Source organism: Nicotiana tabacum, chromosome 16 (genome assembly GCF_000715075.1).
Source record: "Nicotiana tabacum cultivar K326 chromosome 16, ASM71507v2, whole genome shotgun sequence".
NCBI classification, from domain to species: domain Eukaryota; kingdom Viridiplantae; phylum Streptophyta; class Magnoliopsida; order Solanales; family Solanaceae; genus Nicotiana; species Nicotiana tabacum.
Genome location: NC_134095.1, coordinates 116455957 through 116472522, shown reverse-complemented (window position 1 = coordinate 116472522; position 16566 = coordinate 116455957). Strand labels below are relative to the sequence as shown.

At 35.5% G+C, this 16566-nt stretch overlaps 1 long non-coding RNA gene across 1 annotated transcript; it reads left to right on the top strand.

Annotated features, from left to right (window-relative positions):
• The first annotated feature begins 6747 nt into the window (after positions 1 to 6747).
• Positions 6748 to 10312, top strand: LOC107808193 (uncharacterized). Its single transcript, XR_001653083.2, has 3 exons — positions 6748 to 7276; positions 7634 to 7865; positions 9840 to 10312. It is a non-coding gene; the product is annotated as an uncharacterized LOC107808193 (long non-coding RNA).
• The last annotated feature ends 6254 nt before the right edge of the window (positions 10313 to 16566 follow it).

Below are 16566 nucleotides of genomic sequence, written 5' to 3'. Positions count from 1 at the left end.
GCATCAATATACACCCAATACCAACTCTCGAAGCATCACAATACACGGTACATGAACCTGAAGCTGATGGCAAAAACAATACTAGAGTTGTGGTCAAGGCTGTCTTGAGCTTCTGAAAGCTCTCCTCACACTCGTCCGACCATACAAATGAAGCACCCTTCTAAGTCAACTTGGTCAAGGGCGATGCGATAGATGAGAATCCCTAAACAAACCGGCAATAATAACTTGCCAAACCAAGAAAGTTGCGAATCTCTATAGCTGGGGACGATCTGGGCCAACTCTGAACCACCTCTATCTTCTTTGAATCAACCTGAATACCCTCGTTGGACACCACGTGCCCCAAGAAAGCCACTGAACTGAGCCAAAACTCACACTTGGAGAATTTTGCATAAAGTTTTTCCTCTCTCAATCTCTGCATCACAACTCTCAAATGCTCTGCGTGCTCCTCCTGACTACGCAAATACACCAGAATGTCATCAATGAAGACTATGACAAACTAGTCCAAATAAGGCCGGAACACACTGTTCATCAAATGCATAAACGATGTTGGGGCATTGGTCAGCCCAAAAGACATCATCAAGAACACATAATGACTATATCGGGTCCTGAAAGATATCTTAAGAATATTCGAGTCCCTGATATTCAACTGGTGATAACCTGAACGGAGCAATCTTGGAGAACACCCTCGCTCCCTGAAGCTGGTCGAATAAATCATCAATGTGAGGCAAAGGATACTTGTTCTTAATCGTTACCTTGTTCAATTGTCTATAATCAATGCACATCCTCATAGTGCTATCCTTCCTCTTTACAAATAGAACCGGCACACCCCAAGGTGACACACTAGGCCGAATGAACCTTTTATCAAGGAGTTCCTGAAACTGCTCCTTTAATTCCTTCAACTCTACTGGTGCCATACGATACGGCGGAATAGAAATGGGCTGAGTGCCCGGTACCAGGTCAATACCAAAATCAATATTCCAGTCTGGTGGCATGCCCGACAGGTATGCAGGAAAACCATCGGGAAAATCTCTCACAACTAGAACAGAATCAATACTAGGAGTCTCAGCATCGACATCCCTCATAAAGGCTAGATACGAAAGACAACCCTTCCCAACCATACGCTGGGCTTTCAAGAATAAGATCACTCTACTGGGAACATAATCAGTCACACCTTGCCACTCGATACTTGGCACACCCGGTATAGCCAATGTGACTGTCTTAGCATAACAGTCCAGAATAGCACGACAGGGAGATAACCAATCCATGCCCAAAATGACATCAAAATCCACCATACACAATAATAAAAGATCCACATGGGTCTCCATACCCCCAATAGTCACCACACACGACCGGTACACACGACCTACAACAATAGTATCGGCCCACCCTGGTAGATACATGAATAGGTAAAGCAAGAAACTCACGGGGCGTACCCAAATAACGAGCAAAGTATGATGAAACATAAGAAAAGGTGGAACCGGGATCAAATAATATAGAGGCATCTCTATGGCAGACTGAAACAATACATGTAATAACAGCATTTGAAGCAATAGCATCGGGTCTGCCCGGAAGTGCATAAAAACGGGTCTGACCACCACCTGATCGACCTCCCTCTCTAGGACGACCCCTAGCTGACTGGGTTGGGTGATGATGAAGTAACTGGCGCTGAAGCCGATGACTGATTCACCCGCACGCCTCAAACTGGAACCAACATAGCATATAACCATGCAATCGACTAATTAATAGTGGACTCCCCCACTTGACTCGAAGCCATAGACCAAAACATACACAATAACTCATAACGCATATACTTTATTGCTGCCATAATACTATAGCGAGATTAAACTCAATCCTTCATAATCTCATGGAACACAGACCAGCTCGTACTTTATATCTTCTGCAAATCTCGCATTCACTCTCGTAGTAGTCAAGACTACTCTCTTGAGCAACCCAAATTCAAATTGTAAAACATATATTTCCATGGTAATAGAGATCTTCCAATAAATGACATAAGGGATTACATAAACTTCAGAACAATCCGCAGGAGATAACCCCACCTGTTTTGCCTTAAACTAACATTTCTGTATACCTTCCACCGTCATAAACATTACACAGTCACTTAAATTTCCTGAGTCTGTACTCAGACCGCAACATGAAATTTACTCCACTCCCAACTAGGAAACATGGAAAGATTCCTCACACACCCATAACTCGGGGCTATACCTCAAATCAAGATGAAAATCAAGTACCTAATAGTTCTTCTATACTTCAGCACACCCTTCTCATCGTTACCAAATCATATGAATACACCTCGCAGTCACATCATACTCATCACGTAACTATCCAGTCATCGCATCCCTTAATAGGGACACAACAAAATATATGGATCCAGAAACACGCGCTAACGAAATCAACAGCTCAGGGCTCAAGCTATAGGCAAAAATCCGTCCTCAAGTCTTCCCGACTGGCCCAACATTAACACACAGAGATCACGTCTCGCCCCTTGATCAGGGAAATCACAAGCCATCGATGCACATCGGATACTGAGCGCTCATGTGCACATACAAACATGTGGAAGGAATTCAAAGAATTACTTTTCAAGCTGAATCAAGGACGCACGATGAAAATTCAAGAATGTGAAATTTTTCTTAAAGGTTCTGCAGCCTCTCGAGGATAAATACAGACGTCTCTGTACCGATCCGCGAGACTCTACTAAACCTGCTCATGACTTATGAGACCTATGTAACCTAGGCTCTGATACCAACTTGTCATGACCCTAACTCGGACCTGGTCGTGATGGCGCCTCTCATGAAGACAAGGCTAGCTGACACTTTCCGTTTTCCAATTATTAACAGTTAAGCATTTAAGAAATGGTCTAGCCGTGATAAAATAAATCTGAAATAACAATGATAATGTAAATACACAGAAGAACACCCATACACAGTCCTAACCGGGGTGTCACTAGTCATGAGCATCTATAAGTCATAATACAAATCCGCTAAATCAATAAACTAGTACAACTGTCTGAAAAGAGATAGAAGTGATAATGGAGTAAAGACACGGGCCTGCGGATGCCAACAACTTCCTCGTGAACTCCGAATGTATGCCTGAAGCTGGAGGGATCAGCACTTAGGAGCAGAACCAGCTACACCTGAATCTGCACAAAGGGTGCAAGGGTGCAGGGAGTAAAGTGAGTACTCCAACTCAGTGAGTAACAAATGTAAATAAAAACTGAAAGCAAGAAATCACGTAAGGCACAAAGCATTCGATAATGAAGCAGTAAAATCATTTAAAAGTAGTAAACCAGTGAAAAGTTAAGTAACAATTCTTTTTCAACAAGTAAACAGGTAATTGACAGGCAGTTAAAGTAAAGTAAACAAATAGAAGTTCGCCTCTCGGGCACAGTATCAATAAATCCGCCCCTCGGGCAATATCTCAGAACAGTACCAGCCCCTCGGGCCATCACATAGAACAATACCAGCTCCTCGGGCTCAATCTCACATCACAATGAGTACCCGCGCTTACTGTGGGTATGCAAACTCTTGGAGGGGCCCGTTACGACCCAAGCGCAATATCAAGCCACCTCGTGGCATCATCACTAGGCCCTCAGCCTCATATCAAACCAGACACCTCGTGGCGTACATATCTCAGGCCCTCGACTTCATAATCAGTATCAAATATTTCCTCACAATATAGGCCATCGGCCTTACTCAGTCAAAATCCTCAGAAGCCACTCGGGCAATAGTAAAACATGATTCTCAACCCAAAATGTCATTTAAAAGATCATGTAAGTATTAAAACAGAGTAAACATGGTTGAGTACGAAAACAATGAAATATAACATGACTGAGTTCAAGTATAAGGTCAAAACAGTGAAGAAAATACCAGTAAAAATTCCCGACGGGTTCAAATAGTTGGCGCAAGGCCCAAATATGGCATTCCGTCCAAATAATGATGAAAATAAGTAGATTTCAATCAAATATGCTGTAAAATCATCAGTCGGGACGGACCAAGTCACAATCCCCAATAGTGCACTACCCCACACTCGTCATCGAGCATGTTCCTCACCTCAATATAGCACTACGATGTGCAAATCCGAGATTTTAAACCCTCAGAACATCATTTACAATCATTACTCACCTCGAACAGGTCAAGTCTCTAGCTCGCGACGCCTTTGCCTCTTGAATCGGCCTCCACTCGTGCCGAATCTATCCAAAATCACAATGAGGACGTCAAAATATTCTAAGGGAATGAAGCCCAAGCGAAAACAATCAATCAACGGCACAAATCCCGAAATTACCAAAACCCGACCCCCAACCCACATCTCGGAGTTCAATAATTTTTACATTAATAGATTCTTTATCTCCCCACAAGTTCATACATATCAAAATTTCTTAAATCCGACCCCAAATGGTCCTTCAAATCCCCGATTAAAGGTCTAAGTTTCCGAGCCCTAGTTTCCCCAATTTTCACCCTTAATTTCCATGATTTCTAGCTCTAATCCATGTAATAATAGCATAGGAACGAGTTTTAGGTCCAAATTCCTTATCTCAATGAAGTTCCCTTGAAATCCCTCTTTAAAATCACCGAAAAAGCTCTCAAGTCGAGGTCAAAAATGGTGAAATAGCTCAAATTTGCGAAATGAAATAACTTATATGTTCTGCCCATACCTTTTCGCATCTGCGTCACAATACCCGCATTTGCGGCTAAATCCTCCACTTCTGCGTAAATCGCTTATCCAGCCTAAATCGCATCTGCGATCACACTTCCGCATCTGCGACATCGCAGATGCGGTCACCTTACCGCTTCTGCGGTCTCTGCTCACCTGACCCTTTTTCGTTTCTGCAATGGATCTCCTGCACGTGCGGCGCCGCACCTGCGGTCCCCAATCTGCAGGTGCGAAAATACCAGAAGCAGCAATTCAGCAGCTGCAACAACAATCCAAACTTCCCGTCAACCATCCGAAATCTTCCCGAGGCCCTCGGGACCTCAACCAAAAGCACAAACATATCCTAATACCTTATTCGAACTTGTTCCAATCATCAAAACACCTCAAACAACATCAAATCACCCAAAACATATCGGATTCAAGCCAAACTTTCTAAAATCTTCCGAATTTCGCTTTTGATAAAAAACTTAACCAAACCACGTCCGAATGACCTGAAACTTTGCACACACATCCCAAATGACACAACGGAACTACTGCAACTCTCGGAATTTCATTCCGACCCCTATTTCAAAATCTCGCCTACCAACCGAAAATTGCCAAAATATCAACTTAGCCAATTCAAGCCTAAATCTACTCCGGACCTCCAAAACCCATTCCGATCGCACTTTAAAGTCCCAAATCAGCTCCTGAAGCTAATCGAACCAGTGGAACTCACATCTGAGCCCTCTAACACAGAAGTCAACATCTGATTGACTTTTCCAACTTAAACTTCCTTAAGGAGACTAACAGCCTGTTTGGCCAAGCTTCTCAAGAGAAAAAAAGTATTTTTTTTTTCAAAAGCACTTTTTTCCCTAATTTGAGGTGTTTGGACAAGCTTATTTGGGAAAAAAGTGCCTTTGGGAAGAAGCAGAAGCAGTTTCAGAGAAGCAGAATTAAGTAGCTTCTTTCCAAAAGCAGAAGAAGAAGCAATTTTGACTTTTCTTCTTACCTAAAATACCCTTAACAAAATATAGTATATACCAAAATAACCCTTAAACCTAATACTTAGGATATTAATTTATAAATATTTCTTCTTATTTTTAGGAAAACTTTCTAATATATAGTGACTTTAGGGGTGAATGCTTTTATATTTGTTGAAGGAATTTTAATATATTTAACTTATATTAAAAGAATTAAGTACTTTTTAATTTTATTTTCATATTTTACTTAAATAAAATGATTTTTTTTAATTATTGCATGTAATAACAAAATTTTGATATTATTTATTTACTTATAATATTAATTATTAAGTAAATTTATTCATGTCCTTATTCGTAATTTGACACTTAAAGGCACTTTCTAAAAAGCTTGGTCAAACACAAATTATTTCTCAAAAGTGCTTTTCAGACTGATTAGCCAAACACAAACTGCTTCTCTCCAAAAGTACTTTTTTCAAAAGCACTTTTGAAAAAAACATTTCTCAAAATAAGTTGATTTCTCCAGCTTGGCCAAACAGGCTATAAGTGTCTCAAATCTTACCAAAATCATTCCGGATTCGATCCGACAAACCCGATACCACAAAACACGGATGAACAAAGAATAAAGAAGCAGAAATAGGGAAAACGGAGTGAAAATTCATGAGACGACTGGCCGGGTCGTCACATTAAGGGGTTCAATGCATAGTCTCTATATCTATATTTATTCAAAGGAGACAAAAGACAAGTAGTAGTTTTAGGGCAAAATCAGTTAGGTAAATTAATAATTAGTTATTTAATTATTTTTAAACTCAAATTCAAAATCAGTTGTTTGGTTATGAGTGCATATTTGCACCATTTTCTCTCCAGTTAAGGTTATAGTTATCCCAGCTTTTGAAATGTTTAAAATCCAATAACATACGTTTTTACCTCCTTATTTTCAGGAAAAAACAGGCTACATTAGTTGCACATTGTTCTTCCATAACTGTTTTTAACGAACCATGAACACCCCTACCTCCCCCATACATATTCTCTTAATTAATAATTAATAATAATAATAATAATAATAATAATAATTATTATTATTATTGTTAATTACACCCTATTCTTTTTTTAAAATTATTTAAAATAAATTCTTGCCATTTTTTGGCTAAATTATATAGAGATTCTTTAAAGATTACTATTAATTCAAGCTTATCAAGTTTCCTAATAAAAAGTTCTAAATTTGTTTTGAAATATGCAAAATCTGAACTTAAGTTTAACCGTGCAGCCGTAATCTAAGGCACATTTAGGACTCATTTTTAGAGAAGTGATCAGTTTTTTATATTAACTTTTAAACTAAATTTTTTAATAAACTAACGTAGTTGAACTACTCCTTCTTTATAGAGAAAAAAATGCAGATTGTTTACATTAATTTTGTAAACTTAAAAACAATTTTTAATTATACTTTTGAATTCAAAGCGCTTACAATTTCTCAGATTTATCCTAAACTCATCCCTTACAATTTTTCTCTCTTCCTTTCAATCTATTTTCTTTTTTTCTCAGTAACCTTATGGTTTTTTTCTCCTTCTCTTTTGCTTTCTTTATTCTCAGAATCTCAGTAATGGTCGCAACCTCGAGGGAATGTCTTGATAAGATTCAAGATACATGTGAAGGTGAACGATAATATTGGTGATACCATTTTTTAATTTATTTATGAAGAAGCTAAAAGTTTAATCAACTGCGAAAAGTTTAGTGGATCACAATGAATCATTATCAAGTAACGTTCTTCTACAACTTACATTATTGTGTAGTCGTGTAATACTTATTCCCGAACTATATGATCATGATAGTGTAATTTTGTTTTATCTTTTTAAGAAATGTGGGACCGTAACGGCCAATGATTGTAAGGAGGCAGATGAAATTGTTGTAGTAAAAGTGTGTTTTCACAAACATATATATATTTTTTGATGTTATAATTTATATTCTTCCATTTCAACAATTTAATTTTAGGTTTTTTTTTTTATTTGCAGGAAGATGACGCATCAATTAATGCTAATGGGGATTTTAATTCTCCTTCCATTACGAAATATTATTTAAGGAACATTTGTTGGCAATATTTTTGGTTGAGTATTTTTTTATTATTTTGTATTGAACAAGTTATAATTTCAAATTTTTATTTTTATGTTTGTGTTGCAATTTTAGGAACTTAGAGTCTCATCATATATTGATTATGAGGTAAATGGTGAAGCCACAACAATTAAGGTATGATCTAGTTAACTTTAAGCTTCTTAAATTGTTTAATATTCTGGGTATTACTTTTATGTGTTATCCTGTTAGTTTTTTTCTGTGTTAATATTCTTATTAATCCATGTGATTTATTAATTTTAAAAATCTCAAGATAATTTTCTTATGCCATTCAATAAAGATGTGTATGATCATACAAATGCGTTTCGAGGCTAAAATGAGAAATAATATATCAATAACTTTGTAAGATCATGAGCCATCTCAAGTTTATTATTAGGAAGTTAGAAACAAAAGTTTATTTCATGTTGCATATGATTTTAGTATAATATTATAAAATATCGATACAATTTATAAAATAATAGTAAATCAAATCTTTGTTTATAAGTTATAAAAAGTTCAAGCAATTAAGTAAAATCCTGCTAAAAGATTGTTAAATTATTACGTTTAGATGCCACCATTTTTCTTAGGACTATATCAAGTTTGGATTGATTTACATTGTTTATATCGGTTAATACAATGTTTATTTTATAAATTTAAAAAATGAAGCAATTTTGAGTAATAAAATAAAAGTATAAAAATAATTTAGGTTTAAGCAATATAAAATATCAATTTATATTATATTAACAGAGGAATGATAGGGAAGGACATAAGTGAAAAACTGAAAAATAATCGTATGATAAGGTACTTAAAACTGCAAACACAAAATATATGCAACAAGAGAAAAAAAAAGTATACGAATATAGTGTAATATATACAAGAAGACAAGGCATATTTGAATTTGCTATGAGAAAGTCTTTGAATTATGATTCAACAAAACATACTTTACGTGTCACGATCCAAAACCCATAATAGATGTTAAATGAAAACAAATATAATTTAATTCATGTGTACATAATATCAATAACTAAAACTAAAATTAAATATATCATATTGGAAACAAAATATAAGTAATTCCAAATTATTATTTATTATAAGTAAAATACTAAATAAAAAAATAACGAAAGTATTATAGTAAATAAAATGCATATAAGAGGATGACGAGGATTATGTGAGGAATTTATAATTTTGAATAATATGTAAAACAAATAAAGTAAGTAATTATATAATGTTAAAAGTTATAGTTAACAAATTTAGACAACGAACAAAGCTTATATATTAATTTTTTTATTAGTACTGACTAATATAACCATTCGAGGTGCTAAATATGTTAGCATTCTCTCATGTAAGTTTTACAATATTATTTTACAATATGGTAAATCTTAAAATTATTTAATAAACCTGTATATTTATGATTATATTTATCAATATGTATACTAGTATATAGAATGTGTGTGCGCTTAAAAGATGAGGAGTGGAGGAGTAGGCAACAAGATGTGGGGCTGATCGTGGGTATGTGTGCAACGTGTGTGAGTGAAGTGAGGGGTGGGGGATATTGAGATTGTTATCAGATATGAGTTTGTTTATTTTGTTATCTCTTTTTTTTTTCGTTAGTTTTTAGTATTGTTATTTATTTTATTTTATTTTTACTTTTTAATAACTCCTTTTTATTAAATAAAACGAAAATAATATATATATATATATATATATACCAACTTACTTTTAAATAAGAGAACCCAATATTTGTACTATAGTTTAAATTATACTAAGAAAAACACCATAGCTTACTTATTAAAATTCTAATTAAAAGAAATCATATATTTTTTGTAAATTTTTTATTTTCTCTTTACAAAATAAAATATGTACCATAATTATTTATATATATTTAATTTTTCTCAATTGAAACCTATAAAAAGTAAGATAAAAATTTAAAATATTAAGATTAGATCTAAAAGAAATATTTACACTAAAATAGTGTGAAATTCGGTGTGGTAAAAAATTAGATGTTCACAAGACCAGCTAGTTCGCCTTCACTTACTTGGGATCAATTTTCACATCTATTTCTAGAGAAGTTTATTTCTTTCACTTTTAAATTATGTCCCTCCAATTTTGTAGGTAGTTTGAGCACCTTCAACAGGGTGACATGACCGTTACCAGTATGAGATTCGATTTGTGGACCTAGCTCGCCATGCCATTGTCTTGCTCCCTACTGAGATGGAGAGAGTGACGAGATTCATTGATGGGCTCACTTTCAGCATCTGGTTATAGATGGCCAAGGAGACTAGAGATGCTATTTCTTTCTAGAGAGCTGTAAAGATTACTATATACATCAAGATGGTTCAGGGTTGGGAGAGGGAGCCGATGTAATAAAAGGCCTCGTCATTCTGGTAGTCTTAGTGGAGCCTCATCTAGAGGCAGTGGTACTTTTGGTAGAGGTCATCCTCCTAGGCCATATTAGTCAGCGCTTTAGGCATCACTGTTGCTACCCAATTTTTCCTATATTATTTTTTCAAAATGCATATATATCTTCAAAACTATGCATTAGCATCAAATGATATTTTTCATAATTTCTATATTTTTAAATTAACTTATCCCAGTATTTTATTGATGTAAACAATTACAAAATTGCATCACAAATGGATTTATAATATATTTTGATTTAATTTTACTATTTATAGTCATATTAAGTTTAAATTATTTCACAAATGGCCAGATTTACACTTTTTGGTTATAATTGCAATAACTTTGCAATTATAGCCCAAGCATACATTATTGCATTATTTTATCAGAAAATGGTCCATTGTATTTTTAAAATATAATTATTTCTATGCATGAAAATTATTTTTATAATATGTTATTTATTTTATAAATAAATTTTTACTCAATTATCTGGGTATTTAATAAATAACCCCTTTTGTTTTCAGACTTAACCCAAAAGACTAGCCCAAAACCCCTTTTAAAATTAGCCCAGTCCCTTTAGGTCCAAATACACACTTGCCTGACCCAATTACCCCCATTCAATCCTGATAGTTGATCATTCAGATCAACGGTCCATATTCCTCTTTCCTTAATTAAATCTAGACCTAACCACCACCCCCCCAAACACTCTCATTCACTCCTCTCACCCGCCGTCATCTTTCCACTCTTCTCTCAACTCTCTCGACCCAACCCTAGTTCTAAACGTTGTCACCGGCGTATATCTCATTCCTGTGATGTTTCCATGTCTTCTCCAGCCGGTCCTGGCCTTCTACGCACAATGGCTCTTTGACTTCTTAGATCCTTGAGACGATCTCAAGGAACCCTATCGGTCCTGGTTTGAAACCTTGCTTGTTAGTCTATCTCAAGCCATTTTCTCGACTATGAGTAAGAATTTCCTTTTGTTTTGTTACAAATCTATGGTCTCTTGACCTATTCTCGCAACTCTATTACTTTTCTGAAAACCCTAGTCTATTACCTTCGATCCTTCTCAGATTTGTATAGATCTGAGAAGAATCAAGCACTATTACCTGTTCTTCTTTGAGAATTTCTGACTTTAACTGATTATTCTGACTTTTCCCCAAAACTAGGGTTCATCCCAAGGTACTTTTCAAAGGTTTTTCTGACTCCTAAGTGTTTGATTAATTATTTTTCGTCTTCCTGACTGATTTGTGAAAAAAATACTTAAACCTTAGTTGATTTTGTGTGATACTCTGATTTTCTAACCTTTGCTTCGATTTTGAGTCTTTCTATGTTACCAATCATATTAATTTACTTTATATTTTAGACTTACACATTTTTTCTTTGTCAAATCCATTATTCTATGGTTTTTGCCCTAATTAATCTCTATTAGGGTTCGAATCTGTTATTCCGACTAATTTCTATATTTTTGTGAGGTTTTACTTAGCCTAATTTCTGTTTATGGAAGTTGAGTATTTATTTCAGGAAATCAGTGTTATTTTGAAAGTTTTGGCTGATTGATTTACTCTATTAGAGATCTGTATGCATAAATCTTGTGTGTTTCATTGTTTATGACCTTAATTGGTCATCCTTGCCTTTGATTGCCCGTATAATTGTGGATTCTTACTGATTCTTTTACATGGTATGATTGGGATTCTTTCCTAAATTAGACCCCTGTTATTACCGTTTGATCAATTATCCCTAATTAAGGGGTCTATTCTGAACTCCTTTATGTGATTGGTGTTGATACCCAATTTTTTCCTATGTATTTTTATATACAAACTACTTTCAAAATAACATATATATGCATACATAAGCATAACCAAGTGTTTTAGTATTTTTTCCAATCTTTTGAAGAATTTTTAAATCAATTTACTATCCATTTTAGCGGTACAAAATCCATAATTATTCCCAAAATCATCAATTTTGATGAATAATTTATTTTATTCCCATATTTATACCAAAATATAGTTAAGATAATTTTTGTATATTTTTACAAATTTATTTGGTATTTAAAAGACTAAATTGCATATAATTGCAATTATAACATATTTTTACGATTAATAGTATTTTATAATTGTAAAATTGGTCCCAATATTTTAAATTAATATTTATATATTATTAATTGGGTCAATATTTTTAATTTGCTTTTAAAATCATTTTTCACTATTTTTTATAAAATTAAAGGAAAGATTGGCTATTTAACATTTAGCCCCATTTCATTTCAATTTTAGCCCTTAAATTGAACCAATCCTAACCCCAACCGGACCGGCCCAGTTTCAGTTTTGATCCAACCCATGACCCAATTACAAACGACCCAACCCGTTCCCCACCTACCACTTAAATCTAGACCGTTGATCACTCAAGATCAACGACCAAGACTCGTCCTTTCCTAATTAAACCTAAATGACTACCCTAATCCCCTCATTCTCACTTGACCCGCCGCCTTTGAAACCTCTTGTCTCTCAAACTCTCCGAAATCCTAGCCTCCTTCTACCCCTCTTCAACACCACTCCACCGGAATCCATGGCTTCTCAGGCCATGGATGATTGGTACTCACTCCCCTCCACCACTCAACCTTGGATGTTCGATATTTTAAGGCTCGACTTCGATGGCTCTCTTCAAATCCTTCACAGATCTGTAGATCTATGGCTTCTCCGGCCACTACTCCGGCATATTCAAGCAATATGAGCCTTTTCGACTCAGGGTCTGACTTTCCTCAAGACTTTTCTCATTTCTAGGGTTTCTCTGAAACCCTAAGCTATTCGAGGTTCTTTCTCTATTTGTTTGCTTAGATCTATGTTTTATCTATGCTTTACTTGACATTTAAAGTGTTTTTCCCAAATTTTCTTTTCAAAATCGTTTGTCTTCGATTTAGGGTTTCTGAAAGGTTTTTCAAAAACATCTTTCTGATTCTTCTTCTTCTTTTCTTTATGTGTGTTTGTATATATCATGCTCGTGTGACTTCTTTTTACTACGCATGTATTGTCCTTCTACTTTTCTTTTATACATGTTACTCCTGTGCTCACATGATTATCCTTGTTATGTTTCTATTACTCTTCTACTATATGTGTTTACTATTAAGTTCTTCGATTTTGTTTGCTTTACTGGAATCTGTTCGTGTTCTTGCTAAATATGTTTCATCTACCGCTTCTTATGTTTGTATCACTTTTTCTTCTGAACTTGTTTAAGTTCAGAGTTTTTCTCAAAATGTGTTCTCCATGCTCTTGACTGTGTATCATGTCTGTTTGTTTCTCATAAGTCTTTGGAAAAGACTCCTGAGCCTCTATCGAGTGGCTTGCCTTCTCATCTCTATTGTTTGGCTCAATTCGAAACCCTAAGATTTGGGGATTTCTTGGCAATTTTCATCTTTTGTGTGCGAGTAAGGGTTCCATTGTGGGACCCTGGACTCTCAGACTCATTGTGAGTCTGCAAACAAGACTTATACCTCTTCTTGCTTATGATTCTAAACCTTTCTTTGATTAAACTCTCTTCTTAATAATTTGACATCCCCTCTGGTATTTACATATTTGTATGCTTTATATATAAGGACTCTGCTTTCAAAAGGTTTTTACCAACTAATTGATTGATTCTTAAATCCTCTAATGGGGGTTTGATTGATTGTTACTGATTTTCTTTGATTGAACCTCCTTTACCTTTTCCTGACTTGGTTCATTCGAATTGAACTTGTAATTTTGATTTCCCTGGCTATTTGATTGATTCCCTTTCCTTATTTTCCAAGCCGTGTACCATTGACTATTTTCCTTAAATAACTTCTATGTATTTACCCCTTTTGTGCTACTTTGAAAAGGTTTTAATCAAAACTTCTTTCCTTAATTGGTTTTTACCTGTTGAAATCAGAATACCTTAACTAAAGGGAGATTGAGTTCAATGTTATTTCCTTACCTTTTCACACTTGTTTTTTGCACTATAAAAGGGGCACGACCCTTCTGCACTTTGATCATCCTGAACTCCCAATTCAATACTTTTACACACACACTTCGAGATACTTTCAACTTAAACACTGACAATATCGCTTTGAGTTCAATACTCTCTCAACATTCTGCTTTTTTCTGAGATCTTTTGGAACCGTTTTCTTGCAACTTGACTTTTTCAAGGCTACTGTTTTTACTTGTTTTCCTTGAAACTGGTATGTTCTGATTTAATTTTCTGCCTCAGCCCTATGTGTTTACTTTATAGTTTCAGCATTCTTGTTTACCTTGTTGTCCATGTTTAGTGATTAAACTATGTATGTTCTTTCCTTGCATCTGTTTCTATTGTGAATCCCTCCCCCCTATTCCCCTCTATGTATCTGAGTTAATGGTTTTGGCCTGGCAGTATCTAAATTGTTGCCCAGGTCTGAACCTGACCTTCAATAGGTCCTAACTCCCAATTTAAGCTGACAGGCTGGTCAGGGGTGTGCCAGCATCCTAATTGTTGGGCATGACCACTAGTCTGCCATGACTCTCCCTAATTCCCCCTGTGCACTTACACTTACTCTTAGATTCTAAGTTCTGCCCTCTCTTATGAGCCTTGCTTTGGGACCTTGAGTTCCCTCTAAACTTGGACATCTGAGGGCTGGCATTTCCACACTGCACTATGCTCTTAATTCTGCAATGTGTTTGGGGTGTAAACATTGTCCGGAGCCCTTTGAGACTTTTGGGAACTTTTATACATCCCAAATATGAGAAAGGCTTTTGGAAATCTGATCCTGGAAGTTGGTTTATCTCATATTGTTGGACTTTGAGTCTGAATTAGGTTGTTTGGTTGTAGCTGGAACTTCTGATGTAATTTTACTTTTCTTTTCTGATTCATTCGGGTCTGTAATAATTTGTAATAACTATCGAGAATGGATAGTGGGAAGGGATGGGGATGAATGCATGAAAAGGGTAGAAAACCTGCCTATAGGTTATTTATGAATTTCTGCCTTCTCATTTTAGAACTTATGCCTATAAGTTTTACTGCACTTTTGTGTTTCTGCATCTTAGAAATTATGCCTATAAGTTCTACATTTCTTAACCTTAGAAATTATGCCTATAAGTACTGCATTTCTGCATCTTAGAAATTATACCTATAAGTTTTGCATATAGAAATCATGATCTTAAGTTTTCTACATTTCTGCATACGCATGTCATTAGGAAAACAATCATAGGTTTAATAATGATCAACTCCATTCAAGATATCATGGCTATAGGACTCCTGCATTTATGTAATCATTTTGAAAACCAATAACACTTAGATAACTTGCCTATAGGAGTAATCAATTGAATCAGCTTCGTCTATAAGTCTAAAATCAGCCATAAGGTCGTTTAAAGTCTGTAGATCCTTTTGTTTATAAAACCAGCAATCTTTCTCTGCTAGAGATCATGGCTATAGGTATCACTTAGGCAAACTATTAGGTAATTTATTGTGTCAGTTTTTTGATAACTACAACCAGACAAGGCTAATTCGGACTCCTGATCTGAGAAATATGTGATGAATCAGCCTATCCTACGCTTTAATTTAATTCAGACCTAAACAGTACTTGTAAGTCATGCTAAATAACTTGCTACTTTGAATGAGGAGGCCTACTTGAGCCTTAATCGCTATTTGTTCACCATTTAACTGCCGTTTGTTTTTTGCTTGTCGCCTAGATTTTTATCCTTTTGAAACTCTGAAAAGGCCCCAACACCCTCCCCTTTAGGATAAGTATCTCAATGCCTCCGGGACTAATAGGATTGGGACGGGTAATAGCATGCAATAAGTAATGATACTATTCCGTGCTTTAATACCTTGACGGGGTGGGAAGGGTAGATATGGATATGATGACCGGTGCGCTAATACCACGTGCAACCCCTCTTCTGAGGAGCGATTACCGGGTATTGCATTGATGTGATCCATATTAATCATAAACCTAGGACCTCCGTCCCTTTTACTTGCTTTCGTCTATTTCTTTTAGAATTGTTTAAATCTTTCTGCCCTCTTTACCTTTCCTTAGGTTTCAACTTATTTGCAATGTTGTATTCGAATTCCTTCTTACTTGAGCCCTTAATTGCTTATTTGATTATGTGAAGTCACAATTATAACATGGCCAGGAACCACACTAGTGGATCTTGAGGGGTGCCTAACACCTTCCCCTCGAGATAATTTCTAGCCCTTACCCAAACTCTGGTTCTTCAAACTCAAACCCTTCTTAGTGTCCTAATGCACTTAATCATTAGGTGGCGACTCTTCAAATTCCAAAACCCAATTCCCAAAAGGGAACGATTTTTCCTCCCAAATGTCACAAGCCCGATTTCGTTATTTTTAGAAAAAGGGGGCACGACAGCGTGACGACTCTGCTGGGGATATTTCTTTTAGGCTTTTACAATTTTATGTTATTTGTGACTTTACTGCTTCTTTCTTGCCTTTATTTAATGTCTTTATT